At 42.6% G+C, this 26,835-nt stretch overlaps 1 protein-coding gene across 1 annotated transcript in view; it reads left to right on the forward strand.

The window, feature by feature from the left end:
* Positions 1-26,835, forward strand: part of KCNQ3 (potassium voltage-gated channel subfamily Q member 3) — a 240,958-nt gene that overhangs the window by 62,920 nt on the left and 151,203 nt on the right. The gene's annotated exons all lie outside the window — the stretch shown is intronic.

Raw genomic sequence — 26,835 nt, forward strand, 5'->3', positions numbered from 1 at the left:
GATAGAGAAGGAGCTAACGGTGGTTGGCCTGCACGGCCCTGCATATGCTCAGAGCGCACCAGGTGGTTTCATAGAGAACATGAGCAGGTCGAATGGACGTTGCTAATGAAAAAATCTCTGATCAAGGGCTTCAGAGGTGCTTGCACATCCAAAGTGGAGCACCTGTCGGGGGGACAGCTCTCGAAGAACCAGAGTTACTGCAAAGTGAGTAAGCCTGTTTTATCTCTATTGAAAAGGGGAAGATACAAACATTTCACTTCAGAAGATTTATGTAGAGCCTTTGTGTTGCCATCAGATTTTAAAGGTCTCTGTTGCACTGGGTAAACAGTGGTCAAGCAAGCAGCATTTCATTTCTTTTCTGCTAACTCTTGGTATGAATTTAATCTAGAAACCACTCTCACTCTTAGGCTATTAAATAGGTACTCTTATAATGAAACAAGGCAGTAAATAGGGTGCAAAAGTTTCCTCAGTCTGCTTTGCTATTTCTTAATAGGTGGCCTTCTACATTGAATTTTGTCTCAGGTGCATCACTGGGTCTGTTTTAGCTTATGTTGGAGTACTTTCCCATTTAAGGAATTAATGAGGTGCATCATGGCCTCTGGAGGGCAATTTAACACTTCTTGAAAAAGTACTCCATTCGTTCACGTTATTACCTGAACACACAAATGTATGGACAGGCTGGAAAACAATGGAGAGAGCAAGACTATTGTTTGCAGTGTTGCAGCCATGTTGGTGCCAGGATATGGGTAAGATAGGTGAGTGTAATATCTAGTAATATGTACCACAAGCTCTATTATAGTGCAAAACTAGCAATTCTATCAGAGGTGCCTTAAAACTACTGAGGTGTGAGAATGTGGGCTTTTTAATCATCTGTAGCACATATGTGCCTCTAGCTCACACAGGACATTTTGTAATACCTAGGTATCGCCTCCTCTTTCCTCCTCCCTTTTTTGTTCCATTTTTTACTTGGAAAGTGAAGTAAAAACAGAAAAAAATCCAAGAACTGAGAAAATGCTTTGGTTTTTTTCCCAGTTTCTTTTGAAAAAAATTGAAATTCTTTTGGCTTTTTTTTTTAAACAGGCTGTTGGGTTTTTTTCATCTAAAAAAGTCATTCAAATCTTTTGACTAACTCTAGTGAACCCTTCTTAATTGTCTGCCTGCTTTGCCAGAAATGTAAGGAGCGAAAAGAAAGCTACCTCCTTAACTCAGAAATAAACATATGTGAAGCTTACTGTGTTTAGGATGTACATGGGGGACTTTGGCTCTTTTCTCCAACAGAAAAACCCTGGGGTAGATCCTCAGCTGGGGTAAACTGTCCTAGCGCCATTGACTTTACGCCATCTGAGAATCTGCCCCCTAATGTCTGGCTGAGCTGAGAAATCCCTCCCTCTCCCACAAATGAGGAGCAAAGCGACAGAGAATATGATCAGAATACAGTTAATGATGGCTTCTAATCAATGAATAGTGACAGAAGTAAAAAAGACACTTCACTGACACCCCTCCTGGACTCTCAAAGGATGGGCCCCACACTAATAAAGTTATGGCACCACTATGTCGAAAGGAAGAAATGGCAGTTCCTGCAGAAACGCCTAGGGCACACCCATAGACTGGGGTGTACCTCCCTCCCAATGCTGATCTCAGAGATAGGCAGGGCTAGCTTGAGGAAAGCCTGAGGGCCAGCAGCAGCCAGCATCTTCTCCTACTGCAGACTGCTCTGTTTGTGTCAAACAGTGCATAAAAAGGATATATGTCAGGAGTGCACAGTAAAACATTCTTACGTAACACATTACAATGTAAGTGTAATGGGGCAAATTTGCTGGCATATATTGGCTATCAATACTTGCCCGTTAGCTTAGTAGTTAACTCCTTTCTCCTTGGCAGTCTAGTTTTTGGAGTTATTTGCCTCAATCCTTGAATTGCCTCTATGGAAGGAGTTGCATTTTACAGCCACTTTGCACAAGTGCGGATGACTGCACAGGGTGCAAAGCAGTGGAGATTTGGATCTTCAGTCTCTAAAGGCACGAACCCAAGATTAGGGGTCCAATCCTTCATTTCTTGCGAGACTTCCATTGACATGGAGTATATAATGAATGCGGGATTGGGCTCCATGTGTCTATCAAATTGAAACACATTTATTTCTTTACTAGACAAGTGAAATGAGATTGAAACCAGTAGTGTGCTCTCTTTAAAAAAAAAAAACCAAAAACTTTCTTTAAACCAAAAATGGCAAAAAATTACACGAGAGATGGAAAAACCTTAGGATTTCAAAACATTGTAAACCTCTGACATTAGAGAGGGTCTGATTCTGATCTCCTTACACTGGTGTATCTCCACTGGTTACTCCTGGTTTATATTGGTTTCAGTTTAGAATCTGGCTCTAGGAGTTTATAATAAAAATGCTGACCCTGCCATTTTTGGGGGCTTCAATAAATATTTCATGAGACGACTGTAAATGCAAAAATCTTCTATGCCACATCAATCACTCTAAGTCTGCATTGTTGGGACATATGACTGTTTTGTAAGTGTTAAATGATTAATCAGAAAACTGATTTCCTTTTGTTTGTTTTTTGTTTTTGAACACAATGCTGTGGTGCATTTAGAACCTACAGATGCGTGAGGTCTGGCATTGCTCCGCCTCATGCTTGGTTTTTATTTTGATTTATTTTTGTTTGTTTGTTTGTTTTTTCTGTCCCTTTTCCTTCCTATACATTTTTCCCTGGAAATTTCCAGCCTAGGAAAGGGTTGTCTCCTGTCCTCCTTCTCACACATGTTTACATAAAAAGTGTGTGTATCCCTGAGTTTTTGCTCCAGCGGCATTTTCAAGTTTTCCAAATCTGCAAGCTTTTACTGTCTATACTCAGTTTCACTTCCTTGTTTTTATGTCTACAGTTCCAGTGCTTGAAAGGTTTGTTTCTAAATTGAAAAATTGTCAACAATTTCAGTGAAAACGTATTAAAAATATATCTGAAATCAAAGCTAAACTATTTGATCATAGTCTTTTAAGAGTGTTCTTTCCTTCCTATTAGTTGGTAGTACAAAGTGGTATATCTAACAGGCCTGACTGCGGAATCGTGATATTAAGAATGGAATAGCATCTAGGTTATTGTCAGACCCTGGCTGAGCGTACTGTTGTATACAAACACCCAAAATCTAGGGTCCTAATCATACAGACATACATAGCTGATCTCTAGGGTTTGTTTCTTAGCCTTTCTGATGCTACGTGGCTGGTTATTGCAGCTTCTTTGGGAGGGACTGAATCTCTCTGCCTTGAATACTGTCCCAGTAAATGCTCTCTGATGATATGCTTGCTTTTCACAGCCAGAATGGCTGGCATGGCTCTCCAGTGAGCAGGTGTCTTCATTATGCATTCATTTTACAGCAGAGCACCTGCTCTGGAATGAGACGATCCAGGATTTATGGATAGCAGAACTGTACTTACTGGAGAAAAGCACTGCTCAGGTGTCAGGTTGCTTCTTCTCTTAAGATGGTTTTTAATTTTTGATGGAAAATGTTATGAGGCAGGGAATTTGGATGTGTGTGTGTATATATATATATAATATAAATCTTGTCTTGTGAAGTAACGGCTCAGCAGATGTGATGTTTCTTGTTTACTGAGGGCCCCCTTTGATGAGATAAGTTGCAAAATTAAAGTAACAACAGTCGGTGAATGCACCAAATTAGGAAACATAAGAACTAATAGAATGAGCAGAGAGGCTGGAGACTACTCAGTATGCATCGCGGGACTGATTCTTCTCTCACTCAGAGCCTGATCCTGTGAGATGTCAAGCACCTTCGCATCCCATGGGCTTTCAGCACCTTGCGGGACTTGGTGTAAATCAGGACAACTAGACCAGAAGGCCTGTGTCCCAGCAAAGACTGCATTGCCATCCTCCCTTCTGCTGCTGGAGGAGGCCAATGATTTGAAGACTTCAGTCAGCCAAGTCAATTACCAGACATGTATCCTGAGACCCTGCTTGGATCTGAGCAAAGGTGGGCGGGTTGTTTGGGATCAGGATAAAAAAGGAAGCACCGTAGCTATTGAAGGCAGGATGGATTTGGTCTGGTTCTTATTGTGTCTGTACTGAATCCCCATCCTATTTGTACAGCACCTACCACAATGAGCTCCCGCTCTGTGAATTGAGGCTCCTAGGCGCTATGGTAAGACATATAATAAATATTAATACTGGTGCGTTACTCTTGCAATCTGATCGAAATGTAACTTGGTGATGGGCGATGGAAAACGGTTCAATTCAGTTCAGTTCAAAGGAAAACAGCCAACCCTGGTAAGGTTTTGCTGTAAATGCTCTATCTGTTAATGAGTTGAAGAGGAGTTCCTGTGGTAGGCACCCTAGGCAAGTTGAAGCATAAACGCTGAGGTTGGGGAGAGATTATTTAGGACAGCGTTTGGCTGATAGTCTAACTAGGGGTAATGGGTTATGATTATGAAAGGGAAAGTGTAGATTAGCAGGGAATGATTCTGAACACTGACATGGACTAGTCTGAGGAATAGTCTCCCATTTAAAATGAAGCTCATTGCAGTGCTCGGAAGTATACTATAAGGAAGAGCTGTGCAATGGCAGAGAGATGAGTTATGCTGTTGAGGGTGTCTCTTTCATCTTTAAATTCTAAAGGTCTGATTCTGAACTCACATCACTGCAAAAGAGATCAGAGTCAAAGAGCCAGATTTGCTATGCTTTTTTTTTTTTTTAGCTATAAATACTATTCCATGCCTGGCACTGTACCATAAGAGAGACTTAATGAACCCTCCCCCCCGACACACACACACACACACACACACACACAAAAAATGTTCTGCCAGAGTCCATATTAACAAATAGATTCTTATTTCTAGAGTTGTGTTGCCATCCCTGATGGTGCTGGTACAAGCACTAGAAACAAACAGCAAAAAACAAAACAAAAACCACAACCATGTATTGATTTTCAAACTATTAGGAAAAATCGCAGTACTTGCTGAATGGAAGATGTTTGTTATTATTACACAACTCTCTAAACATACATGCTCCCATGTTACAAAATAAAGAAAAAAATTAGGGTTTCCATTCAGAAGAGCATATATTAGGCCAAGTCTACTGTAGAAAATGTACACTGGTATAGGTGTACGGGTCAAAGTGCCTAGTGTAGACATAGCGTATACCAGCAAAAACGTACTTTTGCTGTATATCCAGTTTCCTGAGTGACATAAGCTTTACTGGTAAAGGCACTTTTATACTGGTATAACCACATCTACATTAGGGCTCTTGCCAGTATAGAAAAGTCACAAAATGATCTCCCTCCCACCCCCAACAGACATTATTATACTGGCAAAAGTTTCTTGGGTAGACCTGAGAAATAGGGGTATAGTGTAAACTCAGATAACTATATGGCCTTGTTCAGGCAACTAGTGGGATGGCTAGAAGACTGTAAGGGCTATGTCCCAATGGGATTATATCTAGTCTCTTCACCCTGGCTTTGTGCCTGCCCTCCCTCACACTCCCGGGCAGTGTCATGGTAATCAGCACCTAGGCTGTCCTACTTTACTTGTGAGCTTAGCTGGTGAAAAGTGGGTAAAGGTTCATGACTTGTCACAATGACCTGTTGTATAAAATTCTTGAATACTGAATTACTTTAAACCCAGGGTTTACTGATACCACCCAAGGACTGTGGTAAGGTTATGACTTGTAAACAAGAGAAGTGGGAGGCCAGAAATCAATGGACCGAAATTGGTGCTTTGTAAATTAGGCCTAATTGGTGGACAAAATGAGTGGATGGACTGTTCCACCTAGAACTCCCTTTTTGAGGGCCTTAAAAGGAAACTTGGGGGAAAGAAGGGGAAAGACTGTTATTGCTGCAGTGGAAGAATTTTCATCGTGACATCCAGACCTTGGCACACCAGTGAGGATACCTGACCATGACAACTGCGCCAGCGAGGACACAAGCCTGATACATGTGAGATCCTGCTGGCTCTCCTCCCCCGCGTCCCTGTCTGTACTCCACTATCTTCTTCCTGTCCTCTCTCGCTCTACTTTTCAGCTGATCCTTAAATCAGTTGTACTGCACAGCACCAACCTGATGGAATAAGACAGCCCATCCAGGTCAGCTTGACCCAAGAAGATAATTGAAGGACAGGGACCTGCCCAGATCAATCAGATGATGTCCCTGATTGGGGAGGCAAGTCGAGGTCCAGAGTAACAGCTGTCGTGGCCAACCTGCCAGCCCAAATCATCCATCCATGACTGACTAGCCACCCGGTATCCTAAAAATATCAACAAAAGCCATATTTCCCTTATCTTTTGTTGTCCTATCTCTTTTCTCTCGTCTGTGTCTATCTGTTTTTTGTAAAAAGCAGGAAAGTGATAATCATTCAAAACTGAACAACAGAACTAATGTTTTTCTTCCTCACAATGAAGGACTGCTGGACAGAATAAGAAATTATACCCAATATCCCCTCTCTCTAAAAAGAGACGTTTGTAGGTTCAGTGTGATTTTTAGTTTGTGGTTTAGTGTGGCTTAGTTTGATTTTGCATAATCACCCAATTTCAATCGTAATGCTTTTTGGTTTGTTTTGATTCTTTTTCTTTTCATGCATCTGTCAATACATTTCTAACCTTTGGTATGTATTTCGTACTGTGTTTGCCATGGTACTAAGCAAGCTGAGATTTCTGTACTCAGAAACCCTGAACCTTTTTAAAAATTGTTAATGTTGTACAGGGTCATGTTAACACCTTTGACACTCTGGGTCCATATATTCCATTGAAATTAATACAGAGATGGTCGGGATTGGACCCGTTATTTTTGCTAACAATACATATGTCCTGGGGAAATTCTGTTTACTCTGCCTGTGGAATGAACCTTTAAAGTGCTACAGTATTTTTAGAGGCATTTGCAAAAAAAGGTCATAGTTTGCATTTTTAGGCCTGGTATGCCATATTGACAAGTAAGCATGTAGGACACTCCCCGTATTTGTCTGTAGACCTGAGGTAAGACCATAGAAAATCAGGGGCCAAATGCTGCTCTTATCCATGGTGTATTCACAGTCACTCTCTATTAAAATCAGTTGAGTCACTCTGGATTTACACTGGGGTGACTGAGAGCAGCATCTGGTCCTGGGACGTTAAAATGCAATACAGATAGTCGCTAACAAATTCTTAATTCAGTAGTGATACACTAGGCCTCTTTGTTTCTCAGAACAATTAGCTGGATGAATAAATAGCTGCCTACTCTTAGAAAATAAAATCTAATATGCAATTAAAATGAAAGATTTTCCTTCTGAGGGTGTTGGTAGCTGTTAGATAAAATTATAGGAGGGCTGGATTTGAAAGTCTAGCTGTTGCACATATTTAGAAATCAGGATAATTAAAAGAGGCTAAATGAATTAGGGGTCTGTCTTGAAAGGAACCAGCGGTTGGTAGGAAACCCCCCACTAAAATCCATGTCATTAGGAAAAACATATGGACTGGCTTACAAACTGTGGTGTATTGAAGACTAGTAAAATAATGAATGTTCATTAAACAGAGGAAGGGAATTTAGAGATCAGTACTGCAGAGTTATCATTTTTTCTATGACGGTGGTGTATATAAGCCCCAACTGATACCAGGGACCCATAACATTAGGCGCTCTACAAACACAAAGTAAGAGACCAGGGCCTATCCTGAGGAGCATGTAGTCTAAGCAACTTAGAAGTCAACACACTCTCTCCCCTGCCATTCTCTCTGGAGACTTAGGCCCCAAACCTTGGCACAGACAGTCTTTACTCAGGTGAATAATTGACTTCAAGAGCATAGTTACAGAAGTACAGATTTGCCAGTTCAAACTCTAGTCCAAGGTTCTCATTGGAACTGGGTGTGTACATCCAAGGGGAGGATTTCGGGGTAAGTTAGTAAAGCTGTAGGGTGGCTTAGTAGTGGCAACTTCACATTTGAACCAAGTAGACTTCCTGGGGGAAGAGGTTGGAATTCTGGCAGGGTCAACTCTTTGTAAGATAGATAAACGTGAGTATACTACAGCTTACTGTGTGCGCTTTGGATGAGACTTTGAAATAACCAGTGGCTTTCTTGTCTGTGCTGTGTGGATATTTAATGATCGCTTGGGACATTTGTAGCAGGTTTGGGTTTTTTCTTCAGAAGAAAGGGATTGAAAGTCATGGTGAAAAAAAACCAAACCTCCTCCCTGACCATTGCCAACCTTCCAGGATTGGCCTGAAGTTTTCAGGAAATAAAGATGAATCATTAATTAACGAGTATGTCGTGCTAAGAAACCTCCAGGAATATGTCCAACCAAAATTGTCAACCCTACCTCCTCTCCAACTTTGATTAAGAGACATTTTAAAATGAGGATAGTCTGTTGCGTTGGATGATCTTTCACTTTCCTGAAATGTCCTCCAATCTTTTATAATACCACTAATTAATACCAAATTAATCATGTAATATCACCAATTAATAACATATTGAGCCTACCGTAATTAAGATAAAAATAATCCAAGGTACATTAGTGTTGTCTTGTTAAGCTGTTGCTAGCTTTTCCTGTGTAGGTTGTAGATGCATTTATTTTATGTACATTTTGCAGTAGTTTAGGAAGTATGGTCCCATGCAAAAGTGAATCTGTGGTTTAGGGAATGCCACAGATTCTCTTGACTTGATGATGCACTTACACTTTGTAATTTAAAAGCATCTCCTGTAATTAATTTCCTTTGTTCAGGAAAATAGTCCCTTTGAAAAGCCTTGAAAAGTCCAAAGTTGGCAACAAGATGCAGTATCAATATCTCTCATGATGGGAGGTCAATCCGTATGAAAATATGCAACCAACTAAAGTAGGAAATTGAATTCCAACAATCTCTGTAACTGACATGGAAGTGCCCTGCTTTGAGATGGGTTTCCCTTCCTAGGCCTGCAGTTCACAAATGTGTTTGAAAATGGCCACGGGGCATGCAATTGGATCTAACAAGAAACTGAACTGAAAGGCACTTCAAGTCTGACAGTTCTCTCTATTCCAGTATTTCCATCTCTAAGCACTCACAAATCACGAGTCTGTTGCTAAAAAAAATTATGAGATTTAAAATAAATAATGTTCAGGTTTATTTGCCATCTGATTTCTGGGAAATCCAGAACTATAGCCCCTTTCCATAACTCTCTCCTAGAGCCCCCTTCACCAAGATCAGTAGAAACTTCTGTATGAATTCTAAAGTAACACCAAGGCCAGCATTTTCAAGCTTTGATCTCTGTATCTAACCTAAATATAGATGGCCTGATATAAAGAGAGCACGAACATTTCACAGCTCCTTGTGAAGTTGACAGGAGTTGTGGGTGCTCAGTACCTTTGAAAATCAGGCCATCTTTATTTAGGTACTGAAATATGGATAAAGACGCCTACCTTTAGGCACCTGAGCTGAAAAAGTTTGTCTTGGTTGATTTTCACTTATGTGCTATGATCATTTGAGTTCTGAGCCTTATGATTAAGCAATTAGGTCCAGTTTCTACTATAAGTGACTGTAGTTAATGAATCCACATTTGGTTTGTGCTACTGTCATTCCTGTGTGCATGTTTTTGTTGTTTTTTTTTAATTGATTTACATGTGTACTGCAATTGAGAAAGACTTATAAGCATTTTCTGTCTTTGATTTTTTTTCTGATTAGGACTTATAATACCTAAGAAGTAAAGCGCACAAAGATGCATCCATTGCATCTCGTGCGGTGGTCTCGTTACATCTCCCAAACTAATCTGTGTCAGGCCATGTACGTCAGAGCCTGGATGAGAGATCTCCAAGGATAAATCCAGGGTGCTGTAGTAAGTTAGACTGATGATTTAGTATGTGGCATTCTTCTCTCTGAGTCAGTTCAGAGCCATTGCTCGGTGGGATGCTGCTGAGGATGCTAGCTATCAGATGTGGCATGAAACTCTGGTTCTGACCACTCGTGGCCATTAAATATCCCATGATGCATTTCAAAAAAGTAGAGCTATTAAACTTCATGCCCTGCCAAATTCCAGTGGGCTAATAAAATTCTGCTTATCTACGCACTCCAGTTGCTTTCATTAGACACACTATGGATCTTCAATTGCAGACATAAGTCCTGTAGTCTTGTGGCACCATTATAATGGCAGCCACATTTCTGCCCAGAGGTGACTGGAGAATGGTGATGGGCAAAGTGATGGTAGGACTCCATCCTATACCCATGGAATTTAGTGGAGTGTGTCTCGGGTTGGGGGAGGGGGGACACTGAGGTTGCTCAGTCAGGGGCAGACTGGTGGTTATTTCTACCCAGACAGCCAAGTCAAATATGATGAGGATTACTGAAAATCTTGTTAATCCTATGTAAAATTCTACTAATCCCAGAGGATCGGACACATTACCTACCAGGTCAATGAAAATTTCAGATCTTACCCAAATACACGCTTACAGCCAATTCTTATTAACTAAACTAAAATTTATTAAAAAAGGAGAGAGAGAGTATGGGTTAAAAGATCATTATACTACAGATATGAATAGAGTTCTTAGGTCAGTTTCATTGTAGAGATGGTGAGCTTTAGAGTTGTAAAAAGTTCTTTCAGAATTAGTTCCATGGGTTATAGTCCAATGTCCAATATCAAGGTGATCCAGGCTGGAGCTGGAGACCTCAGTCTTGTGACTCAAACTTCCCCTGATGCAGCTTAAGCTGATCGGAGATAACAGGATCAGGGCCCTAGAGTTCGTTTATAGATCTCTAGCAAGCTATCGATAGCCTCTTGACAGCAGGTATTCCTTGGGTGAAGCACTGTGACTTTGAAGTAAAACCTCCCATTTATACACAAGTACCTAGTTGCATTCATTAGCACAAGGTAATCATCCAAAAGCAGTTCATAGACCGTTTACTACAAACTTCAAAGAGAAATATAGACAATGATATTATTACACCCAAGTTCCATCATAATGTTAATATCCCCTTTTTGATCACTGAATCAATAGAATATAGTAACAGACAGGAACTGTTTGGTTCCGTTGTTAACCTCTAATAAGATATAAGTAAACAGAGACAAATATGGCCACTATCTTCTACTAATTCTCTAACAATACAGTTTGCATTTCAAAGCTCTAGTCTAGCTACCATGGCTTTGTTAGCTATTTGTGATGAATGGCCCTAATTACCACTTATATACTTTTCTACTATGTCTTTAAAGGTTGAATTTGGGTCATTTAGTTGCTTAACCCTTTCTGGCTCAATGTCACACGGGGACATTGCTATTCATTTTGATGGATGTCAGATCAGGCCAGAGGCGGATTTACGGTAAAACACAGGGTGCCCTGGCATGGGGCCCCCCAATGACAGGAGGCCCCAGGGCCAGGCAGCTGTGGGGGCAGAAGCTTGGTCCTCCTAGGGCTCCTGTTGCAGGCTCTGCACCCACCGGCAGCCAAGCTCCCCGCCCCCCCCACGAGTGGGCTGAGTTCCTGTCCCTCCACCTCCCAGCGCTTCTCCCACTGCCAAACAGCTATTTGCTGGTGCTCAGGTAGCTCCCGGAGGGAGGGGGAGGAGCGGGGCCTTAGTGCACTCGGGGGAGGAGGCGGAGAAGAGGCAATTTTCAAGTGGTCTGTGGAAAAATAAGTTAGACTACAAGAACAATCAAGGTACCGCACTTTATTTTCATTTACTTTCTATTACTTATAGGAGGAGGATGAAGGGGGAAACGAATGAAAAACGGGGGCAGGAGGGAGAGAAGAGAGAATGTCCTTTTTCTTGGCTGGGTCCCAAGGAGGGGCCCCAAAAATAAAGCTGAGCACAGGGCCCCACTAACTCTAAATCCGCCACTGGATCAGGCCCATAGTTTGTAATTCTCTGGTTAAAAAAAACAAAACAAAACCAAAAGAAAACAGGTGTGATGTACAATTAATCAGTCATTAGAAAAGGCTCCGTGCACTAGATACATGGATATAGCAACAGGAGATCTCTTAGAGCAGTTTCCTATAGTTTTCTTTTTCTGCTCTCTTAGGCCTGGTCCACACTGGGGGGCAGTGTCGAGGTAAGATACGCAACTTCAGCTACGGGAATACCGTAGCTGAAGTCGAAGTATCTTATCCCGACTTACCTCCCGTCCTCACCGCTCGGGATCAACGTCCGCAGCTCCCCCGTCGACTCTGCTACCGCCACTCGCTCCGGTGGAGTTCCGGAGTCGACGGGAGTGCGTTCGGGGATCGATATATCGCGTCTAGATGAGACGCGATATATCGATCCCCGCAAAATCGATCGCTACCCGCCGATTCGGCGGGTAGTCTGGGCGTACCCTCAGAAGAGTGAATCTTCTGAGCCACTCTCTGTATCTGTCATTTAGCAGGAAAGATCAGTGATGTAGCCAAATGACTCAGCTGGTTGGCTTTCATCCATGGAGTTTTTAACTGTGTTATTCCATGGTTAGTTCCTGGATGAGAAGTGTGTGCAGGGTTTCCAAGTAATTCTAAGTTTCTCTTTATGATCCTCCCTTTGGAAGTTGGGAGTAGCATATTTGTAAATGAATTGACAGATTGTGTCGTGGTGATTGTGTCCCCGAGGAGACCCGGGGTAAAATCCTGGTGAAATCAATGGTAAAACGATGATTGACGTCAGTGTGGCCTGCATCCTACAGCACTACTCTACAGTGAAACTAAATGGATATCCCTACAGCTGCAGCAGCACCCGAGTCTGATACTTCCCCTTTTCCTTGATTGATACATGGAGATCTTCATGATCAAAACTGCACCTTCTCTGCAATGAGTACTATACGTCCAGCACTTAAAAGGAAGGATAACTTGAAGTAATTGGTGTCCTTGTTAACAAACACAGCAGTGCCATGGAAATTATTTTCCCCATCTGGGAGGGGCTCTTTCTAGGTTAGGGTTGATAGAAATTACTGCGGTAGCTTGCATTTCTGCTCATTGTGTGGATGGAGGACTTCAATCTCTAGGGACATCAGAAAGGTTTCTCAGGTCCAGGATGGTGTCTCTGCTCAGAGAAAGAGCTACCACAGAATAGTGAGCAGCATGGTGGTTGGGCCACTCACACAAGTCCCTGCTCTGCCTGATTTTGAGCAGCAACTTGAACCTGGGTCTCTAGTATCCCACATCAACACCCTCACCACCAGACTGTTGGGGTGGGGTGGGGTGGCATGCTCTCATTCTCTCCCATTGCAGCCATTCCACTCTGTATAAATTAACTATTCATTGGGACAGAGAGAGACTGACTCTAACTTTGTGGTTAGGGCACTGAATCCAGCCGAGCCAGGACCCGAACCTGGGTCTCCCGCCTTCCAGGGACTCTTAAGCACCAGAATATTCTGGGGTGCATCTCTTGTTCTCTCTTTTTGATGGAAAAAGTTTGAAAGGTCTTGGGTTCCTTCCAGTGCGGAAGAAAAATTAAATCTCGATGCTTTTTGTGAAACAGTTTTTATTTTCTGGCCAGCCTTAATGTGTAGTTCAAGTAAATGGGATGCCTTTAAAAATAAAGAACTGCCTGATTTGAGTTACACTGAGGCTGAGTGGTTCACCATATTTTACAAACACTAAAACAAAAACCAGTAAAAATAGAGAAAAATCCATAATGGATATCAAGGAGCTCGCTAATTATTTGCCTACACTGGGTCCGGTTCCCAGCTGCAATAAACCATCGGTTTGCCACAGCTGAGAATCTGGCCCCAGGATTGTTCTCTCACCTTGGTTTGACCATAAATCCCTTTCTCCAAGTCTTTGCATACATTTATTTCTGTTTTACTGTAAGCTCTTTGCAATCGAGGCTCTGTTTTATTTTCCTGTCTGTAGAGTGACTAGAGTGGCCTTTGTTGCTAAATAAATATGAAAGACTTTATAAAGATACCCCTGGAATTTTCCTCCCCTTTGCCCAGCATCCCTCCCGCCCCCGTCCCCAGTAAGTTTCCAGAAAGGACAAGAGCTAGTAAATTGCACCATGTGAATTGCTGAATCCAAGACATTGCTCCCTCTACCCCATTGTAAAGTAATTTGCTCTTTAAATGGTTTTAAACTTGCAGCTGTGCCTCTAACAAACAAACAAGATGTGGTTGGCTTTGGGAAAGATATGATAATCTGTATTCTTTCTGACTCGGACACGGTTTAATTCAATTTTTGTATTATGTCTGACATGATGAATTTGAGTCATGCAACTATTGAATAAGTGTTGGAGAAGATGGATCGAGACAGTTAAAAGTAATGTGGCATCAGGTGACGGATTTCTTCTCCACCCCATCCCAATGTCAGGGACACAAACGAAGAGGTAAATTACTGTGATCTAATGTGCACATAGAATAATATTTCAGTATGTTTCTCTGTCTTTTTCTCAACTAAATTCAGCCTTTCAAAAGAGAATTTCGGTGCCCAGAGAATCTTTTATAGAAGAAGAAAATCCAGAATTTTGGTGAATAGAAAGAGTGCAACCATCCTGCTGCATCTGCAGTGATTTTTATGCTGTACTGAGGTCTTGTTTAATGAGATCCTCTAGTTTTGCCCTTGATAACAAAGGCAATATGAGAGGAAGGATGGTACAGTGGTTAGGGTGTTAGCCTGGAACTTGCGAGACCTGGCTTCTAGTCATTGTTCTACAGCATTTTGACTGTGGGCTGATCTCTTAGCTTCTGGGTGCCTCAGTTCCCCATCTATCAAATAGGGATAATAAAAACTGCCCTACCTCACAAGGGTGTTTGTGTGTGAGGGTAAATGCATTAAAGCTTGTGAGGCACTCAGATACTATGCTAATGGGAGACTGTTAAACTGAGCATTCATTAGAAATGATTATCCTTTGTATAGCACTTTTCATCCAGTAGAATCCTAAAATATTTTGTCAGCTTTGTGTGTATGTAGAGATCCTGCAGCCAGGAGTGAAATGCATCCAGCCCTGGGGCAGAACACAGCAGTCATTTTAATTGTCTCACGTGGGCATCTAATGCAGGGAAAACTTTTTAGCTAAATTATATTAAGAAAGTTGTTCTTTTTTTTTTTAAATATGGCTAAAAAGCTTAAATCTCCCTGAAATGGATGGGACTTAAGCGTGCAAGTCCTTGCCAAGTGCTCTGAGGAATTGGTGCTTTATTACTACTTATGAGAAAATTACAGACATTTGACATTCCACTTTATCACCCATGTTACCATGTATCCTTACCTCACTGGAAAATTAAATAGGTTTTTTTTATATTGATCTAGACATGAGCTTTTATTGCTTCTGCTAAAGGAGCACATCATATGGCTATAAATGAAGAAGGAATGATGCGTGGGCTCCTGAAGTGAAAGAGGAGCAAAGAGTCTTGTGGCAACTTATAGACTAACAGACGTTTGGGAGCATGAGCTTTCGTGGGTGAATACCCACTTCGTCCGACGAAGTGGGTATTCACCCACGAAAGCTCATGCTCCCAAACGTCTGTTAGTCTATAAGTTGCCACAAGACTCTTTGCTGCTTTTACAGATCCAGACTAACACGGCTACCCCTCTGATACTTGATGTGAAAGAGGCACATTCATCAATTTGACCCAATCAGACTTACTCAGCTCAAGCACACAGTCAGCACTGAGCATATAGCCGGCTGAGAGGTGCATAGGAAAGTCTAAGTATTTACAGAGAGCCTACATTGTGGGGTGGAAAGTAAGGAGTATGGCCTCGTGCACTCTGGGGTCACAGCTTGCCAGGTGTATCAAGGGGCAGTGACCACTTTGTCCCCCTTACATCGCTAAATAGGAGGATCATGGCTACATGAGGTGTGGGCAGGGGCAGCTCTATGTTTTTGCCACCCTAAGCACGGCAGGCAGGTGGCCTTCGGTGGCGCGCCTGCGGGCAGTCTGCTGGTAACGCAGATTCAGCAGCATGCCCGCGGGAGGTCCGCTGGTGCTGCACCATCGGCGTCCCCGCCGCCGAATTGCCGCCGAAGCCATGGGACCGGTGGACCTCCCGCAGGTGCGCCACTGAAAGCTGCCTGCCTGCTGCCCTCACAGCGACCGGCAGGCTGCCCCTGCGGCTTGCCACCCCAGGCATGCACTTGCTGTGCTGGTGTCAGGAACTGCCCCTGGGTGTGGGGGGTGATGGTATGGAAATGAACCATTGGTTTAGAGGTTAGATCAGGGGAGAGAGAATCAGGACTCCTGGGTTTTGAGGAATCTGCCACTTGCTCTGTGTGTGTGTGTGTGTGTGTGTGTGTGTGTGTGAGTGACCACAGCTAAGACCACTTAACCCCTCTGTGCTTCAGTTTCTTCATCTACAACACAAACACAAATAATGTCTGCTTTACAGGAGTGTTGAAGCCTAATTAATGTTTCTAAAGTGCTTTGAGAACCTTCAGTGAGCTACCAGGAGTACAATATTGTTATTAATAGTATTATATAGTAAGAGGTTTGTCATCCTGCCATGTAACTCGGACATCAGTGGGAGCTAAACACATTTGACACTAAAAGCAGAGACTCCCTGGTTCAAATTTATTCTGATCTCAGCTCATATTTTCCCACTGTTTCTCAATACAAGGCACAGTATTTGTTTCTGATCTGCATTTCTATATTCCTTACTAACCTGCTGCTCTTGTTTTGTTTTGTTTTTTTAAATGATAGCTGAGCTCTGAACAGAGTTAGAGAAAATGTAATGCATGTCAGAGCAGCTTTTTAAAGGTCTTTGTGACATGTGTCTGCATGTATGGGCAACTAAATGCATAAACTGCTTATTTAGATAAGCAGTTGCCCAGTTTGAATACGTGAAAGTAGTACTTCGGCGTTCAAACTGGTACCTGCACAAATAGGCTCATTAAAAAAACATAGATGGAAATTTCATCCAGTCACTCAGGAGATCCTAGACTGTCCGTCTGAAGAAGTGGTGTCTGACCTTCTTTGAGAGTGATGACTGTTTCCCCCAGACCCCTGGGCTAGACACCAGCACCAAATGCCTTGCACTAGCTGCAGTGATGGTGCCAGCTTTACTAAGCGCTGGTGCAAGACAGCATGTGGTGCATCAGAATGTATGTGATTTAATTTGAAATGCTAAAATCACTATGGAAAGAGGAATATCCCTTTCTCCCAGGGCAGGCAGGGATGTCTGATTGCAGCTATGGAACAAAGAATGATAACACTTTCCATTCCACCAGTATCTTGGGAGAAAGTTAAACTGCAGCCACTACAGTTAGACATTATTAAATCAGCAGGCCCAGATAACTTGTATCCATGAGTTGTAAAAGAGCTCACTGATGAACTCGCTGGACTGTTAAGGTTGGTTTTCAATAACTCTTGGAGCACGGGGGAAATGCCAGAGGACTGGAAGAAAGCTGATGTGCCTATATTTAAAAAGGGCAAATGAGGTGACCTGAGTAACTATAGGCCTGTCAGTCTGACATCGATCCAGGGCAGGATAATGAGAACAGCTGATTTGGGACTTGATTAAAAAAGAATTATGGGAGTGTAATCTAATTAATGCCAATCAACATGCGTTTGTGGAAAATAGATCCTGTCTAACTTGATATCTGTTTTTTTTTTTTTATGAAATTACAAATTTGGTTGATAATGGTATTGATGTAATATGCTTAGACTTCTGTAAAATATTGGACTTGGTACCGCACTACGTTTTTGATTAAAAAAACTAGAATTCATAGAATCATAGAATATCAGGGTTGGAAGGGACCTCATGAGGTCATCTAGTCCGACCCCCTACTCAAAGCAGGACCAATCCCCAACCAGCCAGGGTTTTGTCAAGCCTGACCTTAAAAACCTCTAAGGAAGGAGATTCCACCACCTCCCTAGGTAACCCATTCCAATGCTTCACCACCCTCCTAGTGAAAAAGTTGTTCCTAATATCCAACCTTAACCTCCCCCACTGCAACTTGAGACCATTACTCCTTGTTCTGTCATCTTCTACCACTGAGAACAGTCTAGATCCATCCTCTTTGGAACCCCCTTTCAGGTAGCTATCAAATCCCCCCTCATTCATATATATAAATTATCATGGCACACAGTCTGATTTTAATCCATTTAATAACTGATAGGTCTCAAGTAAAACAGAAGTTGGTCCAAGATATTACCTCACCCAGCAGGTCTCAAAATGTAATTGTAAACTGAATCATCTTTGAGCAGGTGTGTTTCAAGTGCAGTCTCACAGGGATTGATTCTTTGCCCTACCACTATTTAACATTTTTATTAATGATCTGGAAGAAAACAAAATCATCATTAATAAAGTTTGTAGCCGACACAGAAATTGGAGGAATGGTAACTAATGAAGAGGACATGTCACTGATTCAGAGCGTTCTGGATCGTTTGTTGAGCTTGGCACAATAAACAATATGTGTTTTAATACAACTAAGTCTATGCATCTAGGAACAAAGAATGCAGGCCATACTTACAGGATGGAGGAGTTTATCCTGGGAAGCAGTGACTCTGAAAAAGATTAGGGCGACATGGTGGAAAATCAACTGAACATGAGCTCCAAGTGCAATGCTGTGGCCAAAAGGGACAATGTGATCCTAGGATGCATGAATAGGGGAATCTCGAGTAGGAATAGAGAGGTTATTGTTAAGGCTGTTGATTAATCGTGGTTAACTCATGTGATTAACTCAAAAAATTAATTGTGATTAATTGCACTGTTAAACAATAGAATACCAATTGAAATGTATTACATATTTTGGATGGTTTTCTATATTTTCAAATATATTGATTTCTATTACAACACAGAATACAAAGTGCTCACTTTATATTATTATTTTTGATTGTAAATATTTGCACTGTAAAAATGATAAACAAAAGAAATAGTATTTTCAATTTCCCTCATACAAGTACTGTAGTGCAATCTCTTTATTGTGTAACTTACAAATGTAGATTTTTTTTGTTACATAACTGCACTCAAAACCAAAACAATGTAAAACTTTAGAGCCTACAAGTCCACTCAGTCCTACTTCTTGTTCAGCCAATTGCTAAGGCAAACAAGTTTGTTTACATTTACGGGACATAATGCTGCCCACTTCTTATCTACAATGTCACCTGAAAGAGAGATCAGGTGCTTGCATGGCACTTTTGTAGCCAGTGTTGTAAGGTATTTACATGCCAGATATGCTAAACGTTCGTATGCCCCTTCATGTTTCGGCCATCATTCCAGAGGACATTCTTCCATGTTTAAAAAAATGCATTAATTAAATTTGTAACTGAACTCCTTCGGGGAGAATTGTATGTCTCCTGTTCTGTTTTACCCACATTCTTCTATATACTTCATGTTTTAGCAGTCTCAGAGGACGACCCAGCACATGTTCATTTTAAGAACACTTTCACAGCAGATTTGACAAAACGCAAAGGTACCAATGTGAGGTTTCTAAAAATAGCTTCAGTACTTGACCCAAGGCGTAAGAATTTGAAGTGCCATCCAAAATCTGAGAGGGATGACGTGTGGAGCATGCTTTCAGACGTCTTAAAAGAGCAACACTCAGATGCGGAAACTACAGAACCCGAATCACCAAAAAAGAAAATCAACTTCTGCTGGTGGCATCTGACTCAGATGATGAAAATGAACATGTGTCGGTTTGCTCTACTTTGGATCGTTATCAAGCAGAACCCATCATCAGCATGGACACACGTCCTCTGGAATGGTGGTTGAATCATGAAGGGACATATGAATCTTTAGTGCATCTGGCACATAAATATCTTGCAACGCCAGCTACAACAGTGCCATGTGAATGTCTGTTCTGACTTTCAGATGACATTATAAACAATACTCCTGGGGGAATTCTGTGCCACCAAGCAGATGCAGAATATATGTCCGCCGCAGATTTCTTTGCTTCCCCACAGAAAAATGACTTTCTGATGGGAAAGCAAAGGGAAGCCACAAGAGCAGTCATACGACCCTCTGCAGCAGTATTTTTCGGGTGCCCAAAGCAGCTGGCAGAGAGGTAAATCATTGTGGGGCGGGGGGTGGGAGTGGGAAAGACCTGGCTGGTGCCTCTCGGGCTCAGCTGCTAGTCCTGGCTGGGCTGGGAAGGCCAGAACTACTTCTTTCTCTTCATGGCATCCACGGCCAGGTCAGACCACCCCCAGATTCTTCCCCTCCTGCAGGAAGATCTGCAAACTGCCCCCCTGCCATGCTTCCTGCACTCATCACTCCTCAGCTGCAGAGCGAGGCATCACTGTACAGGGAGCTGCTCTCCCATCTGCCCAACCCCCGTGCATCAAGACCCCCTCATACCCAGACCCACCCACTGAGCCTCCCCCCCACCTGCATCTGAAACCCCCTCTGACAAGCCTCACTCCCCCGGAACCTGGACCACCCCAAAGAGCCACCAGCACCTGGATCCCCACCCTATTGAGCCCCAACCAGCAGCACCTGGATCCCCAGCCCACTGAGCTCCCACACCCAGATCCCCCTGCTGAGCTCTACCTGCCCATACCAAGACCCCCTCCCCCACTGAGCACCAACCACCTTCACCTGGACCTCCCTTCAGAGTCCCATTACTGTTGCACCTAGAACCCCCCAACAAGCTCCTGTGTATCCTAATTCCCCCCCCACCCAGATCCCCGACTGAGCCACCCGCACCCAGATTGCCCCACACAGAACCCTCTTAACCTGCACCTGGATCCCCCCACACTAAGCCCCTCCACACTTGGATCCTCCTTGCTGAGCCTGCCCACCCACACCTGGTGCACCTTGTATGGAGGGGCAGGGCCCTGGGATGTTTCTGGGGTGGGCCAGGTCCTTGCACTGTGTCAGGGTTGGGTGCAGCCTCACTGCTCAGTCCATGTCCCGGGGGGAGCTGCACAGGTATCTCCCACCCCTGTGCAGCCAGTGGCCTGTGCTCCCCAATGCCAGGCTGGAGCATCCGCATGTATTTGACAAAAATTTTCAGAATTTTAAAATACTGTGTGCATCATCATCTCCTGCAAATTGTAACCAACCTTGTTTGTCAGAGTGATTGGCTAAGTAGGTCTGAGTGGACTTTAGAGTAGGATCTAAAGTTTTACATAGTTTTATTTTTGAGTGCAGGGGTTTTTTTTGTACATAATTGTACGTTTGTATGTTCAACTTTCATTATAAAGAGATTGCATTGCAGTACTTGTATTAGGTGAATTGAAAAATACTATTTCTTTTGTTTTTTACAGTACAAATATTTGTAATAAAAATAAATATAAAGTAAGCACTGTACACTTTGTAATCTGTGATGTAGTTTAAATCAATATATTTGAAAATGTAGAAAACATCCAAAAATATGTAAATAAATGGTATTCTATTATTGTTAAACAGTGTGATTAATTGTGACTAATTTTTTTAATCGTGCGATTAATCACAATTAATTTTTTAATCGCTTGACAGCCCTAGTTATTTTGCCTCTATATTTGCACTGGGGTAACTGTTGCTGGAATACTGTGCCTAGTTCCGGTGTCAACAATTGAAGAAGGGTGTTGATAAATTGGAGAGGGTTAAGAAAGCCAGGAGAATGATGAAAGGATTAGAAAACCTGCCTTACTGTGTGTGATTGAACTCCTTGTCTCTATTTAGTTTAATAAAGAAAAGGTTAAGGTGTGACTTGATTAGTCTGTAAGTACTGCAAAGGGAACAGATGTTTGACAATGGGCTCTTCAGTCTGGCAGAGAAAGGTCTAACATGATCCAATGGCTGGAAGTTGAAACCAGACAAATTCAGAGTGGAAATAAGTCAGTAGCAGTGACTTGGAGCAATTTACAAAGGGTCTTGTCGGATTCTTCATCGCTGACTATTTTTAACTGAAATTGGATGTGTTTCTAAAAGATACGCTCTAGTTAGGAATTATTCTAGGGAATGCCTGTGCCATAAAGGAGGTCAGTCTAAATGATCACAATGGTTCCTTCTGGCCTTGGAATCTGTGAAATTATGGATGGAGAAGAAAGCTACCGATAGCTCCACTGAGGGTCCTTTCAGATGTGGAGTTTCTTCACTTCCCAGCACCAGACAAAAAATAAAATAAAATAACAAAAAATAAAAGTTCAGACCGTTTCATCAAACCCTAGGCAGTTGTCAGGTTGAGTGTGCGGTTCTTTGCCAGCAGTGTTATAGTCCCAGTGGGTTCCTAGCAGTGTCTTGGAAACCCTACCCAGGAGTGCTTCACCAGCACCTGTGAAGTAGAAAAGAAGGTCTCATTGTTACAGAGGAGTACAGTCAAACCTTGCAATAACGTGCCCCGCGATAACGCAAATTTGGATATAATGCGATCATAAGTTGGCTCCCCTTTAAGGCCGTAATACTGTTCACGTTTTGCCAGAATACTTTTTTTATGACATTTATAAATAAACTGCATTCTTCCGGTCTTATACGATAAAGTGACTCGTGGCCATTGCAGGCCCATTGCACTTAGTTCTCGGGTTGTACATGTGTATGGTGTTTGCCTATGAACTTGTTATTAATTTCCTATATTTTAAAAAATATTTTACCGTTATGGATACGCCAGTTCGCAAATGCAAGTCGTTTTCTGCCCAAGAGAAATTGTATGCCCTGGATCAGCTAAAGAAGGGCAAACAACAAACTCAGCTTGCTAGAGATCTAGGAATTAGCGAGGCCACTGTCGGAGAAAAACTCAGTTCTCGCTTTTTCTTTGGGTGCAGCAAAATCAAATACTTTATTATGTCTCCAGTAATTACAATAGAGGGAGGGAGTGCCCTAGGACACAGGGTCGCCCCAGTCCCGGACAGGTCTCTCAACAGATAAACAATTACAGCAAGCATTTATACCTTTGTTACAGACAATAACAAGCAATAATACAGACAATAATGAGCAACAACTGCATTTTGTTTATACATAAGCCATCCTGCTATCTTATTTTTCTCACTTCTAGGAGACGCCAGTCTACATATTTGGTTATCAGTTGCAAGGTCGTAATAACTTCTCACACAGTTTCTTTCCCTCTCGCCTCACACCATCCTCAGTAGAGGCATATACATCCAGGACAAATACATACACTAATACTATGTCAGACACTGGAACCTTTGCTCCAGAGGCTAGATAGGTTGAAAGTAATTGCAATCAAGAAATATATTTTCAAACTTGGGTGCCTGCACCCAATCCATTTATATGCACATAAATAGGTGCTGAATGTCTGCAACTCATATCTCTAAATCTCAGTGCCTAACTTTAGGCACATTTGTGAACCTTTGGGCCCAGAGCTACCATACCTTACTCTTTTGTAATTGCCAAGGATGGTTAATAACCCCAAGCCATCAGGAATTCAGTTTTGTGTCCCATCCAAAGGGAGTGCACCTCCTGCAGCATCCTGTACCCTAATGCCATGCCTGGACGTTGATTCTCTATAGATTTTGGGGGAGTAAGGAAATGTCATCTATTGAGTCACTAATCTTTCCAGCAGCACTCTGTGGCAGACTCCTATCCAAGTTCTGAGCTAACCCAATCTTGCTTAGTTCTTAAGATTTTCACAGGATCACCATACCAGGTGCTGCTTCCATTTTTCATCTCTGTCCTGCCTTTCAATGTATCTACTACAGGGGTAGCCAACCTATGGCACGGGTGCCGAAGGCGGCACGCGAGCTGATTTTCAGTGATACACACACCACCTGGGTCCTGGCCACTGATCCGGGGGGGCTCTGCATTTTAATATAATTTTAAATGAAACTTCTTAAACATTTTAAAAACCTTATTTACTTTACATACAACAACAGTTTAGTTATATATTATAGACTTATAGAAAGAGACCGTCTAAAAACGTTAAAATGCATTACTGGCATGCGAAACCTTAAATTAGAGTGAATAAATGAAGACTTGGCACACCACTTCTGAAAGGTTGCCGACCCGTGATCTACTACCTCATTTTCAGGGAACAAAAACAAACAAACAAAAATCTGTAGCTGTGGAATTTAGCACTTTCTGGCTTTTCTTGCCGAAAGAAGAGAATATGATAAATGAATTAATATTGTATTTGTCACAGGATTATTTGCTACCTATATTAAAACTATACTCAGCTGCCCACGGATTTAAGGTTTACCAACCTTACTGCAAAATATATTTTCGCAGGAGCCTGGTAATGCGGTATGTGAAGGTGTCTGTTCTTATAGTTAGGCAAATCAGCTGTCATCTCTCTTACACTTCTCTTCTTTGCCTTCTTTTCTTCTGACTTTAAGCCAATATGCTAATAGCAGTGATGCTTTAAAATAATTCCGTACGGTACTGGGGGTTCCGTACATCTGTTACATTAAGCGCCTTAGGGTAGGGAATCTGTCTCCTTGTCTGTATATGTCTGTAAAGTGGCATGTAGTTCTGATCGTATTCCCTGCTAGGGAAGCTAATTTATTTTTGTTTTTAACAGTAGCCTCCCCCCATTTTTTTTTAAACATAGAAGCTGTTGCTATTATTATTAATATTCTTGTAGCACCTAAAGGCTCCATATCAGGGATCAGGACCCAGTTGTGCTAGGCATTCATAGAATCATAGAATATCAGGGTTGGAAGGGACCTCAGGAGGTCATCTAGTCCAACCCCCTGCTCAAAGCAGGACCAATCCCCAACTAAATCATCCCAGCCAGAGTTTCATCAAGCCCGACCTTAAAAACCTCTAAAGAAGGAGTTTCCACCACCTCCCTAGGTAACCCATTCCAATGCTTCACCACCCTCCTAGTGAAAAAGTTTTTCCTAATATCCAACCTAAACCTCCCACACTGCAACTTGAGACCATTACTCCTTGTTCTGTCATCTGCCACCACTGAGAACAGTCTAGATCCATCCTCTTTGGAACCCCCTTTCAGGTAATTGAAAGCAGCTATCAAATCCCCCCTCATTCTTCTCTTCTGCAGACTAAACAATCCCAGTTCCCTCAGCCTCTCCTCATAAGTTATGTGCTCCAGCCCCCTAATCATTTTTGTTGTCCTCCGCTGGACTCTTTCCAATTTTTCCACATCCTTCTTGTAGTGTGGGGCCCAAAACTGGACACAGTACTTAAGATGAAGCCTCATCAATGTCGAATAGAGGGGAATGATCACATCCCTCGATCTGCTGGTAATGCCCCTACTTATACAGCCCCAAATGCTGTTAGCCTTCTTGGCAACAAGGGCACACTGTTGATTCATATCCAGCTTCTCATTCACTGTAACCCGTAGGTCCTTTTCTGCAGAACTGCTGCCTAGCCACTTGGTCCCTAGTCTGTAGCACGGAATTCTTCCATCTTAAGTGCAGGACTCTGCACTTGTCCTTGCTGAACCTCATCAGATTTCTTTTGGCCCAGTCCTCTAATTTGTCTAGGTCCCTATCCCTACCCTCCAGCATATCTACCACTCCTCCCAATTTAGTGTAATCTGCAAACTTGCTGAGAGTGCAGTCCACGCTATCCTCCAGATCATTAATAAAGATAGTGAACAAAACTGGCCCCAGGACCGACCCTTGGGGCACTCTGCTTGATACTGGCTGCCAACTAGACATGGAGCCATTAATCACTACCCATTGAGCCCGACGATCTAGCCAGCTTTCTATCCACCTTATAGTCCAAGGCAGTTCTTCACACATACTTGCCTTGTAGAACTTGCAGGCTAAAAACAGAGAAGACAGGCCAAGGATGAGAGAGGATTTAACATACAAGCAGAGTGATCAGGGAGATAGATAGCAAATGCCATGTTAAGTTGCATGGTTTTTAAAGTTCTATGCAGTGAAAGATGGTATCAAAAAGGTGAAGGAGAGAGAATGAGTTAAAAGGAATATGGAAGTGGGGAAAAGGAAGGGCAATCTTGAAGGGGAAGGAGGGAGGAAAAGAGAGAGGATGGAGAGTTCAGAGTTGCAGCATAGACCCTGTGAGGAAGGTGTGTGTGCGTGGGGGGGGGGGGCAGGGGGAAAATGAGGGATGACAATAAGCAAGGGGGGAAAGTCCAGAATAAACACATAAGAAAAGACTGTCTGAAAGTCCCCACAGTTTTGAAGGTTCTGCCTTAACTCTTTGGTCCTACTGCGGGAAGGGAAGCTTTTTGCTCCCAGAGACTGACTCCAAAAGTGTTAGGCATGAAATCCGGATCCCACTGACGTCTATCTATGACTCTGTGGCACTTATTTGACATCACGTCACAGTTATAGGGTGACCTGCCCTTTAGGACTCCTCCACACACCTTTCACTCCCTTTCAAGTGCACCCCTCAGGTGGCAGACCTGGCTTCCTACATCTCTCTAAGGGTGGAGTTCAGTGGTCCATCCACTCTTGGACTGGATCTCTGGGCAGCAGTTCCCCTTGTTAACAACACAGGCCCAACTCAGTTTGGCTCCTGTTAGCTGCTGTCACAGGTCTCTGGACGGAAAGGGCTGACTAAAGTGACTCAAAAAAGCAAAGCAGGATTTATTCACCTAAAGGTACACAGCAAGCAGAGGAAAGAGTAAAAACAATTAAAGTCCTTTATGCCTATTTCCCCTTACCTAAACCTTACTTTTTTCTTGTCATCTTGCTGCAGTTTCTGGATCTTTTTGTGTGTCTCTCCTTGCCTCCCTGTCAATGTTTCCTGGGCAGCCCCCAGCAACTCACTCAACCCACCCTTTCCCCCTAGTCTAACATCTTTAAAGTTTTAGGTCTGGGAAGAATAAACCTTGCTGGAGCCAGTTAAGGGGTACTCCCCAAACAATCATAGAATATCAGGGTTGGAAGGGACCTCAGGAGGTCACCTAGTCCAACCCCCTGCTCAAAGTAGGGCCAATCTACAGACAGATTTTTGCCCCAGATCCCTAAATGGCCCCCTCAAGAATTGAACTCATAGCCCTGGGTTTAGCAGGCCAATGCTCTATTCCTCCATAGCTTGACCATTGTTTCTTCAAGGGCCCTTGGTATTTGCTGGACTATGTCTTATCTTTGCCATTGTTTCACTTCCTGTTTGTTTCTCTTACACCTTCTTTGATTTATCACTGTGCAGCCAGGAAGGTAAACAGGCGCATATATTTATAAAAAATAA

Source organism: Mauremys mutica, chromosome 2 (assembly GCF_020497125.1).
Source record: "Mauremys mutica isolate MM-2020 ecotype Southern chromosome 2, ASM2049712v1, whole genome shotgun sequence".
NCBI lineage: Eukaryota > Metazoa > Chordata > Testudines > Geoemydidae > Mauremys > Mauremys mutica.